General features: G+C 42.6%; 1 long non-coding RNA gene across 1 annotated transcript in view; it reads right to left on the bottom strand.

Moving 5' to 3' along the window:
- Positions 1 to 21259, bottom strand: part of LOC117359638 — a 52347-nt gene extending 31088 nt beyond the window's left edge. The window contains exons 1-2 of the long non-coding RNA XR_004539284.1: positions 21177 to 21259; positions 8966 to 9059 (exon numbers count right to left, since the gene is read on the bottom strand). This is a non-coding gene — a long non-coding RNA (uncharacterized LOC117359638). The remainder of the gene's footprint in view (positions 1 to 8965; positions 9060 to 21176) is intronic.
- Positions 21260 to 22742: the final 1483 nt, after the last annotated feature.

Genomic DNA, 22742 nt, shown 5'->3' with positions numbered 1-22742 from the left:
CTGTGATGAAATATTATGCGTTTGATGTGGGTTGTATAATTTATGAATCTGGGAGTGATATCTACAGAAATATAATGAACTGAATAAATTAATTTCTATTGTTAAGTATTCATGTTTTCTCCTCTCCCTCCCCCAGACTTTTCTCCTTGGTACTTGACCCCCTCCTTTTCAAAGCTGTGCTAGCATTTTTAGTGCTGGCTGGGGCGGTAACAGCTCCGACGCTCATAGAATTCACCAGCCCCAGCCCCCGTCAACATTAAAAATGTTAGTGTGGCTTTGTAAAGGAGGGGGGTAGATTTTTAATTATTCAGCTTTCCAATCTAATATCAAGCTGAGCTACAGATACAAATACAGTTGGTAGGTCTGTACCTCAGAAACATTTTAATTTAAGATGGTTCCCGAGACAATGAAAGGTGAAATAATTTACCCAATATCGCAAAGAGTATCCGGAGTAAACAACTTGAACTCTAACATCCTTGGTACATAGCCCTCTACTCTTCCAATTAGGCTATTCTTCCATCCTTCCTCTTTTCAATTATATAACTGGAATAGTTTCTTTTTAACCCTATTGTACATTTTCTTTTTTTTTCCAATCATGTCTTCCTTATTATTTAATGTACCTCTTTCTCCTTTGAGAAATTTTGTACGTTGTGAATTTTAGTCTCTTTGCCCTCAATATTTCAGCTTACTCCTATGTGTGTCAGAGCACCGGCCTACTCTAAAAACCTCTAGCACTGTTTAGTAAAACCCAGCGTAAGTTAAGTGCATAACTCGGTAGGTGTACAGATCTAGGCACCATTTATTGAGTAGAGTCAGGACCTAAGAGTTCTTTCTTCTTTCATATGAATTATTTCTAGCAGAACCCCTTCCATTTTGTAGGTTCCATTTACTATCTACTAGAAGAAAGCCACTTGATATCCATTGTCGAAAGGAACCAGATTCATAAAAATTCTAAGAGATTTCTTGGCGCAAATTCAGATAAAAAGAGACCTTTTCAGCAAAGACTTATTTGAAAATGCTATTTAATTATCATCATCCAGCCAACTGGATCATATACCAAGCCTGAAAACAGTTGAGTTGCTTGGCCTTAATTGAAAGAAATATATCCTAATATCATGCTTACATTAGAGTCATGGAGCAATCTTGTTTTCTTTAAAGATTTGCAATTATTTTGTTTTTGCTATTTAAAGAAATGGTGGTGCTATTTCCTTTGAAATACACTGACAAAAATGTATTTATTAATTTGTTGCTTTAACATTTATACATTACTGGTAATCAGAAATCCGTACATACTGTAAAGACTAAAAAAGAAAAAGCTCACACATTCATTTGCAAAATCGGTAAGTTAAGGCCCCCTTTTTTAAAGCTGCATTAAGGTTTTTTATCACCAGCTACTGCTGTAAAAGCTCCGATGCTCATAGAATTCCTATGAGCATTGGAGATTTTACTGCAGCAGCCAGAGATAAAATACCCTAATGTGGCTAGATAAAAGGGGGCCTCAGTTTTACTGAAAATAATAATAATAATAATCCCCCACACACACCTTTTACAAAACTACAAAAGCGTTTTGTAGCGCTGGTCCATGCACTGAATGCTCTGCACTGCTCCCGACATTCATAGGAACTCTACGTGTGTCAGGAGCAGCGCCGAGCAATCAGTGCGCTGGCTGGCACTAAAAACAGCTTTTGTGGTTTGGTAAAAAGGAAGGTATAAGTAGCAACAAAGGGTGAAAAAATAAATTCTCAGTTCAGCTTAGCTGGTGTCTTTGTTACATCAGAAGGTGAAAAAATGCCTCCAAAACTGGATAAAGATTCACTTTATTGCATCAAAATCGAATGGAAAGTATATTCATTTGGTTGTTTATTTTTTTTCAAAAGTGAACAAAATAAATGTTCCATCAATTTGAAGACATGGGGGAAGCCACTGCTTGCCCTGTATCAGTAGCATGGAATATTGCTACTCCTTGGCTTTTGGCCAGGTACTAGTGACCTGGATTGGCCACCTTAAGAATGGGCTACTGGGCTTGGTGGACCATTGGTCTGACCCAGTAAGGCTGTTCTTATGCTCTTATGTTACCCAAGTATAGGCCAATTAAGCCACTGTAACATCACTGATGAAATTGGCTCTGAGGCACTGTGGAATGAGGCATTATGACATCACAATTTCAGCTCTGGAATGTTGCTCTCATTGGGGTTCCGGAATCTTGCTATTCTTTGAGATGCTGGACTGTTGCTACTCTTTGGGTTTTGGCCAGGTACTAGGGACCTGGATTGGCCACCGTGAGAATGGGCTACTGGGCTTGCTGGACCATCGGTCTGACCCAGTAAGGCTATTCTTATATTTGCTGTCTCTATATATACACTCTAGATAAATAGAAAGATAGAGGGGATCTTTTGTTAAAGTGTGCTAAAATTAGCGATTATTGGAATTTTATCACACAATAACTGCAAATGTCACTCAGCACTTTTTCAGGCCAGGTCATGTGGTAACATTCCCATTAGCACGTATTACCTGCCGAATGTTACTGCGTCAATCCTGTGTTAGCCAGTTAGCATGCAATAATTATGCTAGCCAGCTAATGCTTCCAAGCCAACCCTCCACCCACACTATACCCTTAGATTGAAAATTCTCAAAAATTCAGTACCACATGGTTTAGTGCACATAAAAGGGGAAAATATTAAATTCTTCAAAATGTTTGTGCCGAGCCTGTTTTCACATATTGACCAAGTGTTAAGGGTCTGATTCTATAAACGGTGCCTAACTGCATCGTAGGTACCACTAGGTGCTGTTGTCAATCAACCGCTAGGCGCGGGTTATAGAATTGTGCCTACTGGTGGCTAACTACTTAGATGCCAGCAGGAATACTAGTGTTAGGCACCAGTAAAGTAGGCTAGGAAAACCTTGGCCTATATTACTGGCACCTAAGTTATACCACAACAATTTTCTGCCCCCTAACCACGCCTGCTTTTCAGGTAGTTGTGGGTAGGCGCCGGCTGGCATTGCAATGAGTTCCACATGAAATTCTTAATTGGTCATTTAAACTTTTTTTTTTTAAATGGCCGAAAACTGATGTGATCGATTCAGGGCAATTAAAAAATTTTGGAATCTGCATGCAATTCAGCTAAACGCCCCTAGGCGCCAGCAATCTAGGCATCTTGCATTGTCTAACTTATAGAAACAGACTCTAAAGGCCAGATTCTTTAAACAGCACCTAAGCATTTCTATATAGTAAGCTCTGCTTGTTTCAGTTGCCAATCAACCACTAGGTGCCAATTATAGAATCCTGCCTAGTGACACCAAGGCATCATGGAGATAGGCATGAGTATATTAGGCCAGGTTTTATTTGTCCTAATTTATTGGCACCTAACTCAGACATCTAGTGATGCTTAAATCTACAGACCAGTGAGTCTCATGTCTATAGTGTGTAAACTAATGGAAACACTGATCAAACAGAATCTTGACACAATCCTAGACGAAGAAAAACTGCGTGATCCACACCAACACGGGTTCACCCAGGGTAGATCCTGCCAATCTAATTTGATTAGCTTTTTTGACTGGGTTACTAGACAACTGGACGCCGGAGAGTCACTGGACGTGGTATATTTGGACTTCAGTAAAGCATTTGATAGCGTCCCTCATCGAAGATTACTGAACAAGCTGAAATCGATAGGATTAGGAGCCACTCTAACTACATGGGTTGGGGATTGGTTGAGCGGTAGACTTCAGAAGGTGGTGGTGAACGGTGCCCTATCCGAAGCATCAGACGTGATCAGTGGAGTGCCGCAGGGCTCGGTCCTGGGCCCAATTCTATTCAACTTATTCATAAGAGATATGACGCAGGGACTTAGAGGAAGGGTATCACTGTTCGCCGACGATGCCAAACTTTGCAACATAGTAGGCAAAAGCTTATTACCTGATAATATGACACATGACCTACTGTTGCTGGAACAATGGTCGACTACTTGGCAGCTAGGCTTCAATGCTAAAAAATGCAAGATAATGCACCTGGGTAAGAGAAACCCGCGTAGAACTTATGTACTAAATGGTGAGACCTTGGTTAGGACCACGGCGGAACGCGATCTAGGAGTGATCATTAGCGAGGACATGAAGATTGCCAATCAAGTGGAGAAGGCCACCTCCAGGGCAAGACAAATGATGGGATGTATCCGCAGAGGTTTCGTCAGCAGGAGACCTGAAGTTATGATGCCGTTGTACAGAGCCATGGTGAGACCTCACTTGGAGTACTGTGTTCAGTTTTGGAGACCACACTACCGAAAGGACGTGCTGAGAATCGAGTCGGTTCAGCGAACGGCCACCAGGATGGTCTTAGGGCTCAAGGATCTCACGTATGAAGAAAGACTAAAGAAATTACGGCTGTACTCACTTGAGGAAAGAAGAGAACGGGGAGATATGATTGAAACATATAAGTACATCACGGGACGCATCGAGTCAGAAGATGATATCTTCTGGCTCATGGGACCCTCGACCACCAGAGGGCATCCGCTGAAAGTCAGGGGAGGGAAGTTTCATGGCGACTTCAGGAAGTACTTCTTCACCGAGAGAGTGGTGGATCATTGGAACAGACTCCCACTCCAGGTGATAAAGGCCAGCAGCATGACGGATTTTAAGAGAAAATGGGATACTCACGTGGGATCTTTAAGGGAGTAAACTCAGGGAGGAGGGATACTTGGAATGGGCAGACTTGGTGGGCTATAGCCCTTTTCTGCCGCTTTTTTTTCTATGTTTTTCTAAATCAATCATGCCTATTCTTCACCCCTTCCTGGTGCACTCGGGGATGCACTGGGAGGGGCCTAACACCCTGATTGGCCTAGGTGCCTAAGGCCTCTCATATGGGAGGGGTCTTAGGTGCCTGAGTCAATTTGGGCCTTAGGACCCATCCTGGTGTACCCTTGGATGCACTGGGAGGGGCCTAAGGCTCTGATTGACCCATAGGAGGGGCCTTAGACACCTGGTCCAATCAGGGCCTTAAACCTCTCCCAATGCATCCCAGGGTACACCAGGAAGGAGAATGCCCACCATTTTGATTAGGTGGGTCTGCCGGCCGGCAGGAGGGAGTGGTCATACCTCCTGCCAATTGTCAATCAAAGGTACAAGGGGTGTTTGGGGATTTCGGGCACAGTAGAAGGATCTCTCCTTAGAAGGATACTGGAAGGGATCGATCCATGGGTGGGTGGGTGAGAAAGAGGGACAAAAAGAAGAATGGGGGATCTCCCTGCCAGTTCAGTTATTTGTAGCAGGGGAATTCCCGATCAACTGAGCTGGCAGGACTCGCTGAAGCTGCAGTTTCAGGGAGTCCTGCTGGCTCAGCTGATAGGGGATTCCTCTGCCGCAATCAGCCGATGGCAGGCTATGGAGGGGATCCCCCAACAAAGATAGGCACCAGAAATGTAGGCTAGGGTTTTCCGGCCCTACATTTCTGGCACCTTTCTTTGCGAGAATCGTATCTACGTAGGTGCTAGAGGCACAATTCTCTAACCGATGATGTCGTGTGATTGGCACATGATCAGTGGCCACTTTTAAAGCGGCCAATGACATGGGCACTGGTTAGAGAATCTGGGGGTTAAAACATACCCCCCTCTTTTATTAAGATGCTCTAACTGATTAGCGCACGTTAAACGCTAATGCATGCATATTAGTCTATGGACGCGTTAGCGTTTAGTGCATGCTAATTCGATTTTGGTTAACGCAGCTTAATAAAAGAGGGGGACAGTATATAAAAATTTAAAAGTGCAGAAACATTTTAAAGATCTCTCGTAGTTGGCCTGGATATAGAGATATTTACACACGGTATATATTGGAAGATCAGCTGAAACGCCCAATAAAACATATCCATGTTTGATTCACTGCAATCGACTATGCCAAACTGATCCTTGTACACTCCTTGCCTATTGCAAATTTGCATAAGTTTTTAGCCATCTGCACAGTCTCTGGGCAGGGCCAGATTTAGATGAAAAGAGGCCCTAGGCTATTCCACTTATGAGGCCCTTTCACCTCCCATTTTTAAGTTTGTAAATTACATGAGAGATAATAAAATACATCATTACTGTGATATATATCAATATGTTAAATGAAACATGTTGTTATTGGTACTAACCTTTATTAAAAATGTGACACGGATAATAAATAAAAAAAAGTCGAGAACACTTATTTGGACATTTAGGCCCTGATTCTCCAAAAGTGCGTCCCGATTTTAGGCAACTGTAGACGTCCTACAGCTGTCTAATCAGCCAATCGGGATGCACGTTTTTTTTTTTTAAATGCTCCCCAGGCAGGCCTGAAGGCGCCTCCGGGAGCCTAGGGAAACCCGCAAGATGCCTAAGCTCGCCTACAGGCCTTAGGCGAACTTAGGCGGCCCTACGCGTCTCCCTAGTAGAGGAAGAGACGCTTAAAATGTAGGCCAGCAAAATGCTGGTCTACATTGTAAGTAGATGCAGCCGCTATACTGATCGCGGCAAGGGATCTCCCTGCTGCAATAAAGTATAGCGGTCGCGGCCGCCTGTCCCATCACCGACAGGAGGATGCCTAACTCCTCCTGTCGGAACCCCGAACCCCGGAACCCCCTCCCCCCCCAAACTCGTAATCGCCGACAGGAGGATGCCCAACTCCTCCTGTCGGAACCCCGGAACCCCCTCCCCCCCCAAACTCGTAATCGCCGACAGGAGGATGCCCAACTCCTCCTGTCGGAACCCCGGAACCCCCTCCCCCCCAAACTCGTAATCGCCGACAGGAGGATGCCCAACTCCTCCTGTCGGAACCCCAGAACCACCTCCCCCCCAAACTCGTAATCGCCGACAGGAGGATGCCCAACTCCTCCTGTCGGAACCCCGGAACCCCCTCCCCCCCAAACTCATAATCGCCGACAGGAGGATGCCCAACTCCTCCTGCCGGAAAGCCCAACGACCCCCCGCCCCAACTAATCTCCCTCCCCCAACTAACCTTTCAATGTTGGTCAGCTGGACGGGTCTTGCTGCCGTCCAGCCGACGGGTCTGCCTCGTGGAAATGAGACGGCACGCCCCTTCCCGGCCCATCCCCGCTAAATCTAAGGCCTGATTGGCCCAGGCTGTAGAAGCCTGGACCAATCAGGCCTTAGGCATAGCGGGTCCGCCCATCCCCACTAATCCTAAGGCCTGATTGGCCAAGGTGCCTAGCCTGGGCCAATCAGGCCTTAGATTTAGCGGGGATGGGCCGGGAAGGGGTGTGCCGGCTCATTTCCACGAGGCAGACCCGTCGGCTGGACGGCAGCAAGACCCGTCCAGCTGACCAACATTGAAAGGTTAGTTGGGGGAGGGAGATTAGTTGGGGCGGGGGGTCGTTGGGCTTTCCGGCAGGAGGAGTTGGGCATCCTCCTGTCAGCGATTACGAGTTTGGGGGGGGAGGGGTTCCGGGGTTCCGACAGGAGGAGTTGGGCATCCTCCTGTCGGCGATTACGATTTTGGGGGGGAGGGGGCTCGGGGTTCCGACAGGAGGAGTTAGGCATTCTCCTGTTGGTGATGGGACAGGCGGCCGCAACAACCGCGGCCGCTATACATATTGCAGCAGGGAGATCCCTTGCTGCCATAAGTATAGCGGCCGCGTCTAATTTAACCCGATTCTCTAAAGACGCCGGTTACAGAATCGGCGTTTAGTATAGGACGCCTCTCCCGGGTGGCCTGCCTGGGGAGCATTTTTTTAAAAAAAACGTGCATCCCGATTGGCTGATTAGACAGCTGTAGGACGTCTACAGCTGCCTAAAATCGGGACACACTTTTGGAGAATCAGGGCCTTATTCTCAGCACCATATATAGTACTTATAACAATAACTAATCAAACATAACACACAACATTGCCCCTTCCTATGTCCATAGTGCCCCCAGTGCGTCCTTCCTCACCTTACCCCCCTCCGATGCCCGCCTGCCTCCCATCCCCCTTCCATTGAACACCCTCCATGCCATCCTGCCTGCCTGCCTTCCATTAAACCCCTCCACTCCCCCACCGATGCCAGCCTGCCTGCCTCCCATCCCCCTTCCACTGAACCCCCCCCCAGATGCTAGTCTGGACCGCTCTGTCCTGACGGATCCACGTTTTGCCTCTCTCCCCGCGGGTCTGGGCTTTGCCCAGCTGTTTCCGGACTGACGTCTTTCCCTCCCAGATCCTCCTCCCAGGGCGAGAAAAAGAAAGGGAGACGCCGAGTCGGCGCCCCATTGCGGCCGGAGCCGGTTCCGATCCCGAAGCGTAGAATTTCTCCTTATTTTTAGTTCAGTGTTTTAGTGTTCACTGTTTGTAGAATAGTGTAATTTTAATTTTGCTAACAATTTGAATGTAGGCCCCTCTTGATCTTGAGGCCCTAGGCTGAAGCCTAGTTAGCCTATAGGAAAATCCGGCCCTGTCTCTGGGATGAGACATTGATCAGTTTAATCTGACCTACTGGATGAATGAAAAAGTAGATATAGTTTGTGATGACATTTTCAGGCGATATATGCAGTAGGGTACATAGGTTGTTTTCCAATGTTCAAGATGCATTATATTTAGCTATCACTACACATTACATCTCCATAGAATATCTTGCGGTGAAACAAACAACCCTGTCCCCAGTGTACTCTTTCTCTAACAAGAAAATGAGATTTAAATTGAGCAGTATTTACCTCACACTTTTGTAGCTGTGTTTATCCAGTCAAAATGTTGTTCATGAGAGCATTTTACAATAAAATAAAATTCCACTTATTGAAAATCTTAATTAAAAAGACAATAGGTTTAAAATGAACTATCACTGAATACTTGAAATTCTAGTAGGGCCACTGGTGCAAAATTTAGAAAGACATCATCATCGCATGTTACATATATTTTAGAGGGGGGTCATGTGATGTGTTTAGTGAAAAAAAAAAGCTGTGTTTATGTTTAGCTCAGAGCCCCACCCCCACCCCAGCTAAATCCAGCTTCATCATAGTAAAATCGAGTTATACTTACATATTATGTGATCTGTGAATGTCTTTGATAGGTATCTGACAAATATAATAATGATGACCACAAAAGCTGGGAGAATCCAAATTAGTGGGGACTTCTGCAAAGGGAATTGAAGCAAGTGAGTTGGTGCAAATTATGGCAGCAGTGCTAAAACCTGTTAACAGGAAGTTAAAATCTCAGGCCAAATTATTAACCTGTCACAAGCCCTGGGGGAACTTTTCTAACCAAGCACTGACCTTGAGAAACCAGTCTCTGATCTTATAGATAGGGCATGAGTGTAATGGGAACAATTATAAAAACTCCAGGAGGCCTTAGCAGAAGCTGAAAATTGGTTTAAGGATTCAGAAAATAGGTCTAATTAGGACTAACCTTAATAAGAACATAAGAGTTTCCATACTGGGACAGACCAAAGGTCCATCAAGCCTAGAATCCTGTTTCCAACAGTGGCCAACCCAGGTCCCAAAAGTAAAACATATTTTATGCTGCTTATCCTAGAAATTAGGAATGGATTTTCTCAAGTCCATCTTAATAAAGGGCTATTGATTTTTCTTTTAGGAAATGATCCAAACTATTTTTAAACCTTGGGGTCCTTTTATCAAGGAGCGTTAACTGATTTAGTGAGCACTAAAGATTAATGCCCGCTAAATGCTAAGACATCCATTATATTCCTATGGGCATCTTAGCATTTCTAGCATTTGTTAAGGGACGGGACATGGTATGGAATATACACCATCAAATGCTAGTAATGGGGATTGTTAGTGGGGATGAAATGTTGATTTTAAACTTTGATTCAGAGAAGACATTTAATAGAGTGAACTGACCTTATTTTTCTGTGCATTCAATAGCTTTGGTATCTTGGGCCTTTTTTGTGTATGTTTATGAAGTTGCTTTATGCAAATCCAGTGGCAATAGCTGGTTTGAGTGGGGTAAGTGCAGAAACCTTTCACTGACCATGTGACGCTCATTAGGGGTATCTGCTCTCACTGGCGCTATATCTATTGTATCTAGAACAGGGGTGTCCGACCTTTTGGCCTCCCTGGGCCGCATTGGCCGAAAAAAATGTTTCTGAGGCCGCGCAAACGCTGCAGCAAGACAGAGGAGGGAGCCGGCAAGACGGTAAACTCCCGGGGGCAGCAGAGGAAAACACTGCATCGTCCTCGACACGGGCCGCACAAAATACTTCATGGGGCCGCATTCGGCCCTCTGGCCACAGGTTGGACACCCCTGATCTAGAACCTTTATAGAGAATGTTTAAAACCACAGGGGGAATTGTAGGAGAGACAGATGGAGATTCAGAAAAAATATTCCTAGCTTTCATGCATAATGTTCCAGTGACATTAATTCCACCGAAGAGTGCTAGAGGAATTTAGGAAATCTGGTTAGATATCAGGACTCACTCAACATCTTGCTAAATCAGAAACCCTATTGATAAATTGGGATCTCAGAAAGCATTGAGGACGCAATTTACTATTGATGCAGGTGCCCTAACATGCAGCATGGCCCCGACGTGGTCACCGGTGGTGGATTGATGCCGGCATTGGAGGATCTCCTGTGGCCTGCCCTCTCTCCCCCTCTCCTCGGTGGACTTGCACTCCTGCAGCTGTGTTGGACACATCGAAGGGAAACTGAACTTCACTTCAAAGATCTGCTGTCGGCGGTGCCTGGCCTTGCCTGTCCGGTGACTGGTGTCATGGTGGTCGTCATTGGCGTGGTTTCTGGTCCTGTTTCTTTAATGGCAGCTGGTTAACCTGATTCTGTAGACTGAACTTACTATCAAGCTGCCTCAGAGACTTTTCTACCTCTTAAATATGTTTTATTTTATTTTTAATTTTTTATCTTCTTTCATTCTTTCTATTTTCTATTTTTTTGATTTTTGATCTTAGAAATGTATTACATATTTTTATTTTAATCAGATACTTTAGCTAGATTGTGAGCCTTCTGGACAGATAGGGTAGTTTTTCTGAAGTATCTAATTTCATTTTAGTTTGATAAATTGCAAACTGCTTAGGTCAGTAAAATGCAGGAGTGGTATGTCAAATCTTAAATAAACATAAACATATTGAATACCTAAGACTTACAGTAAATCAGGGCTGTCTAATTCCGGTCCTCAAGATCTACTGGCAGGCCAGGTTTTCAGGATATCCACAATGAACATGCATGAAAGAGATTTACATACCAAGAAGGCAGTGCAGGCAAATCTCTCTCATGCATATTAATTGTGGATATCCTGAAAACCTGGCCTGCCAGTAGATCTCGAGGACCGGAACTGGGCAGCCCTGCAGTACATTATTATCCAATCAGGAAGAGTAATTCCATTTGAATTTAGAAAGCCTACTGAGATAGTCCCAGGGTATGTTGCAGACATTGACCTTGCTTCCCCTTTCCTTGATGGGATATATTTGGAAGTACCAGACGATAATGATTCTTAAGTATTGAAGATTCAAGAAGATTAAGCTTGTAAAAGATTATTGGTACAAGGGAAGCAGATAATAAATCTTGTTAAAATCTTAGCACATACAGTAATTTTTTTAGGGGGAGGAGGGACTCACTGACTTGAAAGGTTATAGCATAGCATGTGGCATGAAACATATGAATGATAGGCTCAAAGATGCCAATTACTACTCCATTAAAAAAAAAAAAAAACATCTGGACTTCTTTACTTGTTGTCACACCACTTGCAACCTTCTATCAGTATGCTTCAGCATTCTGAATTAGTTAGAGCTGATGCAAACTCTTTTTGTTTGACCAGTATACAGAGCATTACAGTAGTCTAGTTGAGATGCTATCATTGCATGGACCTCTGTAGTTAGACTCATCTTTTCAATATATGGTGAGAGATTTCTTAACTGCCGGAGGTGATGGAGGCAATTTTTAAAGGTTGTTTGAATTTGTAATATCAAAGTTAGCAATGAATCTAGCAGTAACCCATGATTCCTGACCTCTGATTTTAGGGGGAGTTCAAACTTCCCCAAAAGTATCCTGAAGTCAGGTATTTGTCCACTTATACTAGGCACCCAAAGAATCCTAATAGTCAATCGCCTGTTTGATTGAATCATTTTGCTTAATCTATCAACATTCTCTTGAGTTTTTGATGTTGAAGGCCGTCCTGATCTCTCCTCATCTTCAACCGATTCACAACCATTATGAAATCACTCAAACCACTTGTAAACCATCTTCATGGTCACTGCAGCATCACCATAAACTGATTTTAACATTTCATGTATTTCTTTAGCAATTTTTTTTGCAGTTTGAAACAAAATTTCATGTTAATGCATTGTTCGTGATCCATGATTTATGGCACACCTCCTCTCAACTGTAATTTACAACTGATTGCCTACACCGAACAAGTTGATACTTGTCACATATTGTTACTAAGGTTTGATGCACCACTTCCCATATTGATGATCCCTGACTTTCTGTTGGATGGTGCTCGGCAGCATCATTCACCTTATATTTTGATCACACCTTCATAGCTCTTTTTTTTAAGATGGCCTTTCTAAAGGTTTGCAAATGGTAAAAAGAGACTCACTCTCAATCTCCTCCAATGTTCTCACACTTGTAAAGAAGAATCACTTTTAATCGTTATATACTGACCCTCAGAGGTACCACCAGATACTCAAGCCAATTTCATTGTATCTGGCTTAACGTACCAATTCCTTACCGGGTCCTCCTTCTTAAATGTTTAATTATTTTAGTTTTTTAATTATTTTAGTTTTAAATTTTTTTTATCATAACTATAATATATATACTGAATTAGAGTACTTAACTTAATAATTTTCAGTAGTTTTAATAGTTTTCAATGGTTTTCGTGGTCTACTGTCCAGGGATTATTGTGCTGACATCGGGGGTTTTTCAAGGCTAATATCCCTTGATTAGGCTTTTAGCCATGACTTGCCAACCACCCAGTATAGTAAACAAAGGTTTGACTTTGGGATCCTTGAAAGTTCAAGTTGCAGCTTTGCCTCCAGAGATCACTTACAAAAATCCTCTTTAGCAGCTCATCTAGATCTAATTTGTTTTCTCAAGGGGGTTGTTTGCATTCATTCCCACATTTTGCACTGGTTTTCCAGAATTAAATTTTAGGGCTCCTTTTATGAAGGTGCGCTAGGGCTTTAAACATGCAGAATAGCGCGTGCAACATTGCCACGCGCTAGACCTTAATGCCAGCATTAGCACTGAGCTGGCATTAGTTCTAGAAGCTTAGCGCGCGGTGTAGTGCGCAGTTATTTCCTGCATGCGCTAAAAACGCTAGCGCACCTTAGTAAAAGCAATGGGCCTTGCTCCGTTTTTGAATTTCTTAAGAGCACCGTTCCAATTTCTTCAGCGAGGCATATGTTGAAGTTCAAGCAAGGATTATTTTCTTTGGTTTACAGAAGCTTGACTTCCATTGGGACTGTTCCCTCTTTTTTTAAAAAAAATTTATTTATAAGTTTTCAATACAATTTTACAAAGAATAGTAAGGAATGGATTCCATCAAGAAAATACAAAATCAACAAACAAAAAAAAAGAAACATTATCAAGCCCACATCAAGGGAGGATATTGCCTGATTATACAAAGAGAAGGAAAAAAAAAAAAAAGTAAATTTGGATCAATAAGTCCACTAATCAAGGAAAATTTCCAAAGAAACTAAAAATACAATGGAAAAAATTAAGTAGACGACATCCATCAATGATGGTGATGCATTAAAAATCCTAAATAAATCAGTTATATTTTTCTTTTGTAATTTGTGTAAATTAAGGAACAGTTCTAGTTATAAGAGTTCCCCCCCAAAAACACATTCCTTTCCTTGAAATTTTAACAAATATTTGCAAGGAAATTTTTTTTAAAAGGTGGCTTCCAAAGCTAAAACTCTAGATTTTAATGAAAGAAATACCTTCCTTCTTAACTGTGTAGTTTTTGCCACATCTGGAAATATTAATACTCTTATCTCCACAAAATTTTGCTTCCTTGTTTGCCTTGTCAGATTCATTGGATCATATCAACAACAGGATGGACCTAGTTTGCACCACATCCTGTAAGTCCTCTAGAAATCATATTAAATCAAACTCAGTTGGGGCTAACTGGCCCAGCCCTTGCTCAGAAGAGATCTTTTTTGTGGGATATTGTAACAATTTGAGATAAGTAAGGCGTCTGCATTTTGTAATCCCAAAATCTCTTAAAAATATTTCCTAATAAAATTTCTGGTAGCAACAAATAAGTCATTGGAAAATTAACAAAACACAGATTCCTTAACCGGGTCATATTTTCCATCAATTCAAGTTTAGAATATATAATATGGGAATCTTTAACGGCGAAATGGCGAACAGAATGCTAGGAATGATTAAGAAGGGGCTCACAAACAGATCGGAGATGGTTATCATGCTGCTGTACCGGGCCATGGTACGCCACCACCTGGAATACTACGTCCAGCACTGGTCACCATACTTGAAGAAGGACACAGTACTACTCGAAAGGGTCCAGAGAAGAGTGATTAAAATGGTTAAGGGGCTAGAGGAGTTGTCGTACAGTGAGAGATTAGAGAAACTGGGCCTCTTCTCCCTTGAAAAGAGGAGACTGAGAGGGGACATGATCGAAACGTTCAAGACAATGAAGGGAATAGACTTAATAGATAAAGACATGTTGTTCACCCTCTCCAAGGTACAGAGAACGAGAGGGCACTCTCTAAAGTTAAAAGGGGGTAGATTCCGTACAAACGTAAGGAAGTTCTTCTTCACCCAGAAAGTGGTGGAAAACTGGAACGCTCTTCCGGAGGCTGTTATAGGGGAAAACACCCTCCAGGGATTCAAGACAAAGTTAGACAAGTTCCTGCTAAACCAGAACGTACGCAGGTAAGGCTAGACTCAGTTAGGGCACTGGTCTTTGATCTAAGGGCCACCACAGGAGCGGACTGCTGGGCATGATGGACCACTGGTCTGACCCAGCAGCGGCAATTCTTATGTTCTTATCCCCGTTTCCTTGAGCTCCGGCAGAGTTTGTTTACTTTTGCCCATTCCTGAGCTGTGATTAGAAAGGCAGTCAGTTTAATCAAAGCTATGGGTAGATTTGGTTCAGTGGGTATGCATAGTTGCACATCATCTGCATAGATATAGAATTTTGTGTCCATCAACCGAGGCAGCTCAGACAGAGGCTTGAAGCAGACATTAAATAAAATTGGAAGGCAATATGGATTCTTGTGGCACCCCACAGTTCAGTGCCCAAGGTAGCAATGTGCTATTGCTGAACAGAACTGATTGCTATTTATCTGACAAATAAGATTTGAATCATACAAATACTGTGCTATTGACACCTGTTTCTGACTGCTTTCTAAACATGATATTATGATCCACAGTTCTGCAAAATCCAAGCAACACTTGTATTGAGAAAGTTCCCTATTGCAGTTTCTCTGTAGATCATCACAAAAGAACAAAAGAACACAAGCACTGTCTCTGTTCCATACCCAGTTCTGAAGCCAGATTGACATAAGTCTAGCCCAGGGGTAGGCAATCCCGGTCCTCGAGAGCCGGAGCCAGGTCAGGTTTTCAGGATAGTCACAATCAATATGCATGAGATAGATTTGCATCTCAAGGAGGCAGTGCGTGCCAATCCATCTCATACATATTCATGGTGGAGATCCTGAAAACCTGACCTGACTCTGGCCCTTGAGGACCGGAATTGCCTAACCCTGGTTTAGTAGAAGGCCAGTGAGAAGCAGGTTGCATTAGTCTAGTCCAGGGGAAGGCAGTTCCGGTCCTCGAGAGCCGGAGCCAGGCCAGGTTTTCAGGATCTCCAGAATAAATATGCATGAGATAGATTTGCATCTCAAGGAGGCAGTGCGTGCAAATCCATCTCATACATATTTGTGGTGGAGATCCTGAAAACCTGACCTGGCTCCGGCTCTCGAGGATCGGAATTGCCTACCCCTGGACTCTAGCCAGTTACTTTCATTTAGCCAGTTATTGAGTTGAATGCAGACTGTTCTGTAAGTTTTTCCAGAAAAGGAATGCTAGAGACTGGTCACTAGTTTTCAAGTTTGTCTTGGTCAAGGGAGCTCTTTTTCAGAACCACAACTCTTTTTAGTGTTCCTTCCACAAGAGAGGAGTTACTACTACTTACTACTATTAATTATTTCTATAATGTTACCAGATGTACGCAGCGCTGTACAGAGTCACAAAGAAGAAGAAAACAGTCCCTGCTCGAAAGAGCTTACAATCTACAACAGACAAAATAGACAAAGAGGATGTCATGGATACAGTTAAGGGGAATGGTTGGAGGGCAGAGGGGAGTACAGGACAATCAAGCCATTGTGACATCACTGATGATGTTGGCTCCTAGGCATTGGTGGAATGAGGCATTATGACATCACAATCTCAGCTCTGCTTCCCAAAGACTGAAACTCTTCACACTACTACTATGAATTGTTTCTATAGTACTGCCAGATGCACACAGCGCTGTACAGAGTCACAAAGAAGACGACAATCCCTGCTCGAAAGAGCATATAATCTAAAAGACAAGACAGACAACAGGATGTCATGGAGATTGCTGCTGAACAGCCAACACAAAACCAACAAGGTTAGGGATGCGGAGTGGCAGACACAGGGTGAAATCTGGTCCTAGACAGTTAGGAAAGCAGCCAGCTAGGTAAGCACAGAAAATTAGGACAGAAAAAAAAAAAGCAGCCCAAACTTTATGCACCAAATTTAACCAGGCACCTGTCTAGATGACCTAGGGTCTTTAATGGCCCCTTCAAAGAGGCCAATGCTCACTTGTTGTATTATCTTTGCTGGACAGGTTTCAAGAGAGCAGGTTGTCTGCCAGAGACTTTTTAGGATTTTTTTTTTTTTCAAGAGCTTCCCCTGTGACCTGGCTGAATGAATCCCCAGAAGGCTATTTGGGTTACTCTGAAACTCCAAAGTGTTCTGGATCCAGGAGGACTAGAGAAACACTCGGGAAAATATTGCATCTTTGTGCTATGGTAGAAAGAGGTAACTAATTGCAAAAGAAACTTAATTTTCTTCAGTAAAGCAGTTAATGAGATGAAGAATGCTATTTAGATCAGTAAAATCATATTTTGAGAGCAAGCAGTAATAAAATGGTCTAACAATTAAATTCTGTGAAGAAACAATGATCACCATTTTAATTACTATCATAATAAATATTCCTTATTTAATCACATGTGCTAAAATGCAGCAGAAGGCAACAGCTACAACTCACAAATTTCCCCTAGACATCAGAGATGAATTTCTCCACTTCTTATACTTGGTAGACAGTATCAAGTTATTTATTTAATTATTTATATACCACTTATATCCGTGGTTTACATTCAGGTCCTTTATCATATTCCCCTATCTGCCCCTGCAGGCTCAAACTCTATCTAGTGTACCTGGGGCAATGAGGGGTTTAAGTGACTTGTCCAAGGTCACAAGGAGCAGCAAGGGATTTGAACCCACAACCTCAGGGTGCTGAGGCTGTAGCTCTAACCCCCGCGCCACACACTCCCACAATCAATGCTTTCCCTCTTCTCTTGTCACGCAGGCAGACAGACAGACGCACACTCACACACACAATACAAACAATGTCAGTGCAATTCATACTTACCTATTTCCCCCCACCCCCCTTTTACTAAACCGTGATAGTGGTTATTAGCGCAGGGAGCCGCGCTGAATGCTCCGCGTTGCTCCCGACGCTCATAGGAACTCATAGGAGCATTGGGAGCAGCGCAGAGCATTCAATGCGGCTCCCTGCGCTAATAACCGCTATCGCAGTTTAGTAAATGGGGGGGGGGGGTTATAAGACAGTAAAAAAAGCAAGCACACAAATAAAGTGACTATAGAAAGAGATATGTATGTCAAACTGCCCATATAGATTCTATTTCCTTCGCTTTTGCCATGCCAGATGCAAGTTAGACTTGTTGATGCTGAATTAAATATGAATTAGCATTCCAGACCTGCGACTCTGGCTCTTGGCATGCAGACTTTTAAATTCAGTTACTAATAATCCCCTTGCAGCCATGCATACTGACAGATATGCCACAGTACTTTAAAAGCAACTGGCTACAAGCCCAATAAAAGTTGGTAATAAAATAAAATTCTGCAAGGGCTCCCTTCAGACAGGCAATATCAAGCACTGTGAACTTTTAATACCCATTCTGTCGGTTTAGATAGTCATGGTTCAGAGCTGGGGCTGGAAATAGGCTCGAAATACCTTGTTCTGGAGTATTTATCAATATGGACTATAACATTGTTCTAGGAGCTTAGTTCTAGCTAATCCTGACCTGCAGTGACCTTTGCAGGATCAGTTCCCTATACATTAGCAGCTTAATTTTTATTAGAGGTTGACAAGACTGAAAAGAGGGGAATAATACTAATAAACACCGCGAGGCTTTCGTGTAAATGTGAACAGCTCGTGCCCTGCGGTGAATCGGTGCGTGTGTTCACTATTTTGATGAATCTCAATCTGTGCGTGTGACTCTGACAAAAGGGTCTTGAAACCTTACACATCTCTGCACAGACTCAAATGGATTCTTAGGACTGACACAGAATTATTTAGGGCCCGGTGGTCAAAGCAATTTAATAGGGCAGAAGATGCTTCTGCCCGATAAAATTACTCCTGCTTGGCTGTCCTCCGATATTTAGCCACGCTTAACGCTGGGTATCACCACCAACATTTCTCTGCACTATCAGGGCAGTTTTGGCAGAGTCTAGAGCGGTGTCTGCACAGAGCACCGGAGATATTTAGTCCTAGTGCATCAAAGCAACCTTACCATTGGCTGATTAGCCATCTGGGTACCAGCATTTATCAGTATGTGCCTAAATAACTTCCAGTAGCGGCCTGAAGTTTTCTGGTCTCTTGCCACCTGATCCCCCTGTTCAAAAAAATATTACCAATCTTCTGCCCCCAGATGAACACCTAGCCTCCTAACTCTGATCCTTTTCCTTTCTTCCCCTGCCCCCTCCCCCCCACCACACAAAAAAGGGCATTTGGCTCTTCAACTCTGATCTTCCTCCTTGGCCTCAGAAAAGCACTGGCATCCCCCAAAATGATCCATCTCCCTCCCACTTTTCCAGAACAACATCTGGCTCCCATAAATCTAATTCCATTCCATCCCTCCAACACCCCTGGAAAAACAGTGAGCTATCCAGCAAGGATCCCTACTTAAATGGCAGCTCCAACAGTGAGGAAATAAAGCCAATGTTGGATGTACTTATATGATCTGTGTCCCATATATGGCAAGACAGATCAGGATGGGCTGGAGTGGAATTCAATGGCAACTAACCAAAAACTCTTAGTGGTTCCTTCCCTGAAAATTATTGGAACTTGACAACAAGATATGTTCTTGGTGATGGCTCCACAACTTTGGAACACTTTACCTCAGCAATTGAGAGAGAAAAATAATTTGAGTCATTTTAAAAGTAATTTAAAAAGCTTTCTTTTTAAAGACGCCTTTAATCTATAAATTATGTTCAAAAATTTTACATTACCTTCCAGGTTTTCACCTTCCCCCTTCTAATGCTTTTTTCCATTTATGGTTCTGTTCTGTACCCTAAAAATATTGAATTGTAGTTCTGCCCTTTTTCTTTTTTCCTAGTGTCTCGGTTGGTCTGTATGTCTGTTGGTCTTAACTATTGTTTTAAAAATGTTTAAGCATTATGTTAAAATAAATGGTTTTTTTTTCACTGTTGTAACTTGCTTAGTAAAAATTAAATTAAGCGACTCATCAAATTAAAATAAAACTTGAAACTACAGCAGTGGGGAAGTATAGCCAATACTGGATGGACTTCTATGGTTTATGTCCTATATCTGACAGCTCCTGCCTATCATGGCTTCTGCTTTAAAATGGTTACCATGACTTCTAGTGGTGGTCTCATAGTATTGTGATAGCACAGTGAGGCTGCAGATAAGAGATCACAGTAGCCATTTTGAAATGGAAACCATAATGGCAGGATTGAGTGGGCATCACTTCTCCACTAGACTACCGGTTATTGTAAAGATAGGCTCAGCGAGAGAGTTGGAAGGGACGGGAGTGATCGTTGTTGAAATGTCCAATGCTTTTCTAAGGGTGGAATGAGGGAGGGGGATCAGAGTTGGTAGGGCAGATTGGCATAGGAGGCAGAGATGTTCTTCCAGTGAGGTGGAGATAGGGGAGATGGAGAATTGGAATCATGGGTAGAGGGGGGAATCTGGCCTGATACCCTTATGTAGGCCCCAGATGAGTGTATGCATACTTTATGACAGGGATCTCAAAGTCCCTTCTTAAGGGCTGCAATCCAGTCGGGTTTTCAGGATTTCCCCAATGAATATGCACTGAAAGCAGTGGATGCACATAGATCTCATGCATATTCATTGGGGAAATCCTGAAAACCCGACTGGATTGCGACCCTCAAGGAGGGACTTTGAGACCCCTGCTTTATGAATACCCTTTTGGGTAAGTGTACATGTATAAATAGCAGCATGACACCTAATCAGTATTCTATAACTATGCTTTCAACTTGCTTAGTACTTAGCTAATAAATTAACACACATGGTGCATATATTTAACATGTTATGGAATGAGGAGTTATGTTTCCATCTTTTCTTACTTTGATCTGCACCTTTCTACCTTGTTGCCTGATTTGGAGGATGCTACACCTAGTTTATTCCAGCTTTTAGTAAATAAATCTTAAAGGCAAAGGATTGTTCATCAGGCTTGGAAAATTGTATCTGTTCAACAGCTTTTGAAGAACCTTTTGTTGGATTCTATTAAGCTTGAAAATTTTCACCCAATGGCAAACTTCCTCTTTCTGTCAAATCTGGCAGAGAACACATTTTCTACACAATTGAAGGAGTGCTGCTATTGTATAAGTGGAGCATTGACAGGCCATAGATGGGGCTAACATTTCTGTGTGCAATTTAAAGAATACTGTTACTTTGCATGCAAATGTCATATTTAGGCCTGAGTCTTAATCTAACACACCTTGTGTGGGGCCAGGTTCTCCCCAGAAAGCCTGGCGATCCCAATTCTATTGTTTCCTTAGTCCAAATCAAAAGATCAGCATAAACAAAAACATTTATTCCAAAATCTTCTTAAAATGTTCCAATATAATCTTGCACATGTATGTTGGGTCAGGCTTATCGCAAGAGCCTGCCCTCCTGCCAATACATTCATAGCTTATTCCTCTAAGCTACATCCGCACACTGGCAGGGATCAAACAATTTAACAAGTATAAATCGTCAAGAAAAAATAATAATGTTCAGTACCTCCTTCCTTGAAGTGCAGACTTCGGCTTCTAGGCCAGGTTCTTTCCACTGCTCCCCCCCTCCCCAGAAAGACTCATCTCTGTCTCATTTTCAAGTCTCTTGTAGTCCAGTTAACTCCTCCAGGCCTTACCCTGTTACTGGATTGGACAGAAATACTGATCCCTTACTTTGATTGGAGGAGTTAGGGAGCCTGCTTTTTGTTTGAGTGGTTTCCCTTTACTGCACATACTCCCAGGGATTGATTCTGCAGTTCACCTGGGGCTTTTTATTTACATCACTTCCTGGGGAGGCTACAGCTAATTCTGGATTTCTAGTCCTCATTTCTACCTTATCCGCTGACCTCTTAGTGACAGGATGTAGACCTCATCACAATTTTACATCTTATTCTCTCCCCAACAAATAACTTCTTTAGTGGTTTTTTTTTCTGTCTTCAATTAACTACAAATTCAAACTTTTTTCTTTCATAAAAAAACTAGTTAATATATCACCATCTATCCATCTGTGGAGTAATTATCTTTGAATCACCTCTTGAGACTAATCAAATCAATTGTAATATTCAAAATTTGTTATGACCTATACAGAACTTTCTGCAATAATTGGGGAAAGATAACCCTTCCTAGCTTTTAAAATTGTTGGGTTATGTTTTTTTGAGCTTCCCAATTCATAGGGAGAGGTATGGCTAGTAGGAAAAAGGAGGTCTTGATGCCCCTGTATAAGACTTTGGTGAGACCTCATTTAGAATATTGTGTACAATTTTGGATACCACACCTTCAAAAAGATATAAACAGGATGGAGTTGGTCTAGAGGAAGGTTACTAAAATGGTGCGTGGTCTTCATCATAAGGCTTATGGGGACAGACTTAAAGATCTCAATCTGTATACTTTGAAGGAAAGGCGGGAGAGGGGAGATATGATAGGGACCTTTAAATACCTATGTGATGTAAATACTGTACACATGAGTCGAGTCCCTTTCATTTGAAAGGAAGCTCTAGAATGAGAGGGCATAGGATGAAGTTAAGAGGTGATAGGCTCAGGAGTAATCTAAGGAAATATTTTTTTACAGAAAAGGTTGCAGATGAGTGGAACAGTCTCCTGGAAGAGGTGGTGGAAACAGAGACTGTGTCTGAATTCAAGAAAGCCTGGGATAGGCACATGGGATATCTTAGAGAAAAGAAGAGATAATGATTACTGCATAAGGACAGACTGGATGGGCCATTTGGCCTTTATTTGCTATCATGTTACAATGTTTCTATAACCATAAAGTTCTATAACATCACAATGCAGGTGTAAAGAGCTTTAGCCAATAGGGAGAGGAGGAGAGAGTGGATGCTTTGGATGGGCCATTTGGCCTTTATCTTCCATCATGTTTGTATACCACAATAATTCTCATATGCTTACTTTACACCATATCCTTTTTGGTTTCTGTTCCCATCTCTTTATCATCTTAACCCAAGGATTCTCAATCCAGTCCTTGGGATGCACCTAACCAGCTTTCATGCATGAGTTAATTTCATGAACTATGAGACAACAGCAGGGCTGACGGAAACACAGAACAATTGGTGGTGAT

This window comes from Geotrypetes seraphini, chromosome 4 (assembly GCF_902459505.1).
Source record: "Geotrypetes seraphini chromosome 4, aGeoSer1.1, whole genome shotgun sequence".
In the NCBI taxonomy this organism is placed as follows: Eukaryota; Metazoa; Chordata; class Amphibia; order Gymnophiona; family Dermophiidae; genus Geotrypetes; species Geotrypetes seraphini.
The sequence above is the reverse complement of the archived record's forward strand: the minus strand, read 5'-3'. Positions and strand labels throughout refer to the sequence as shown.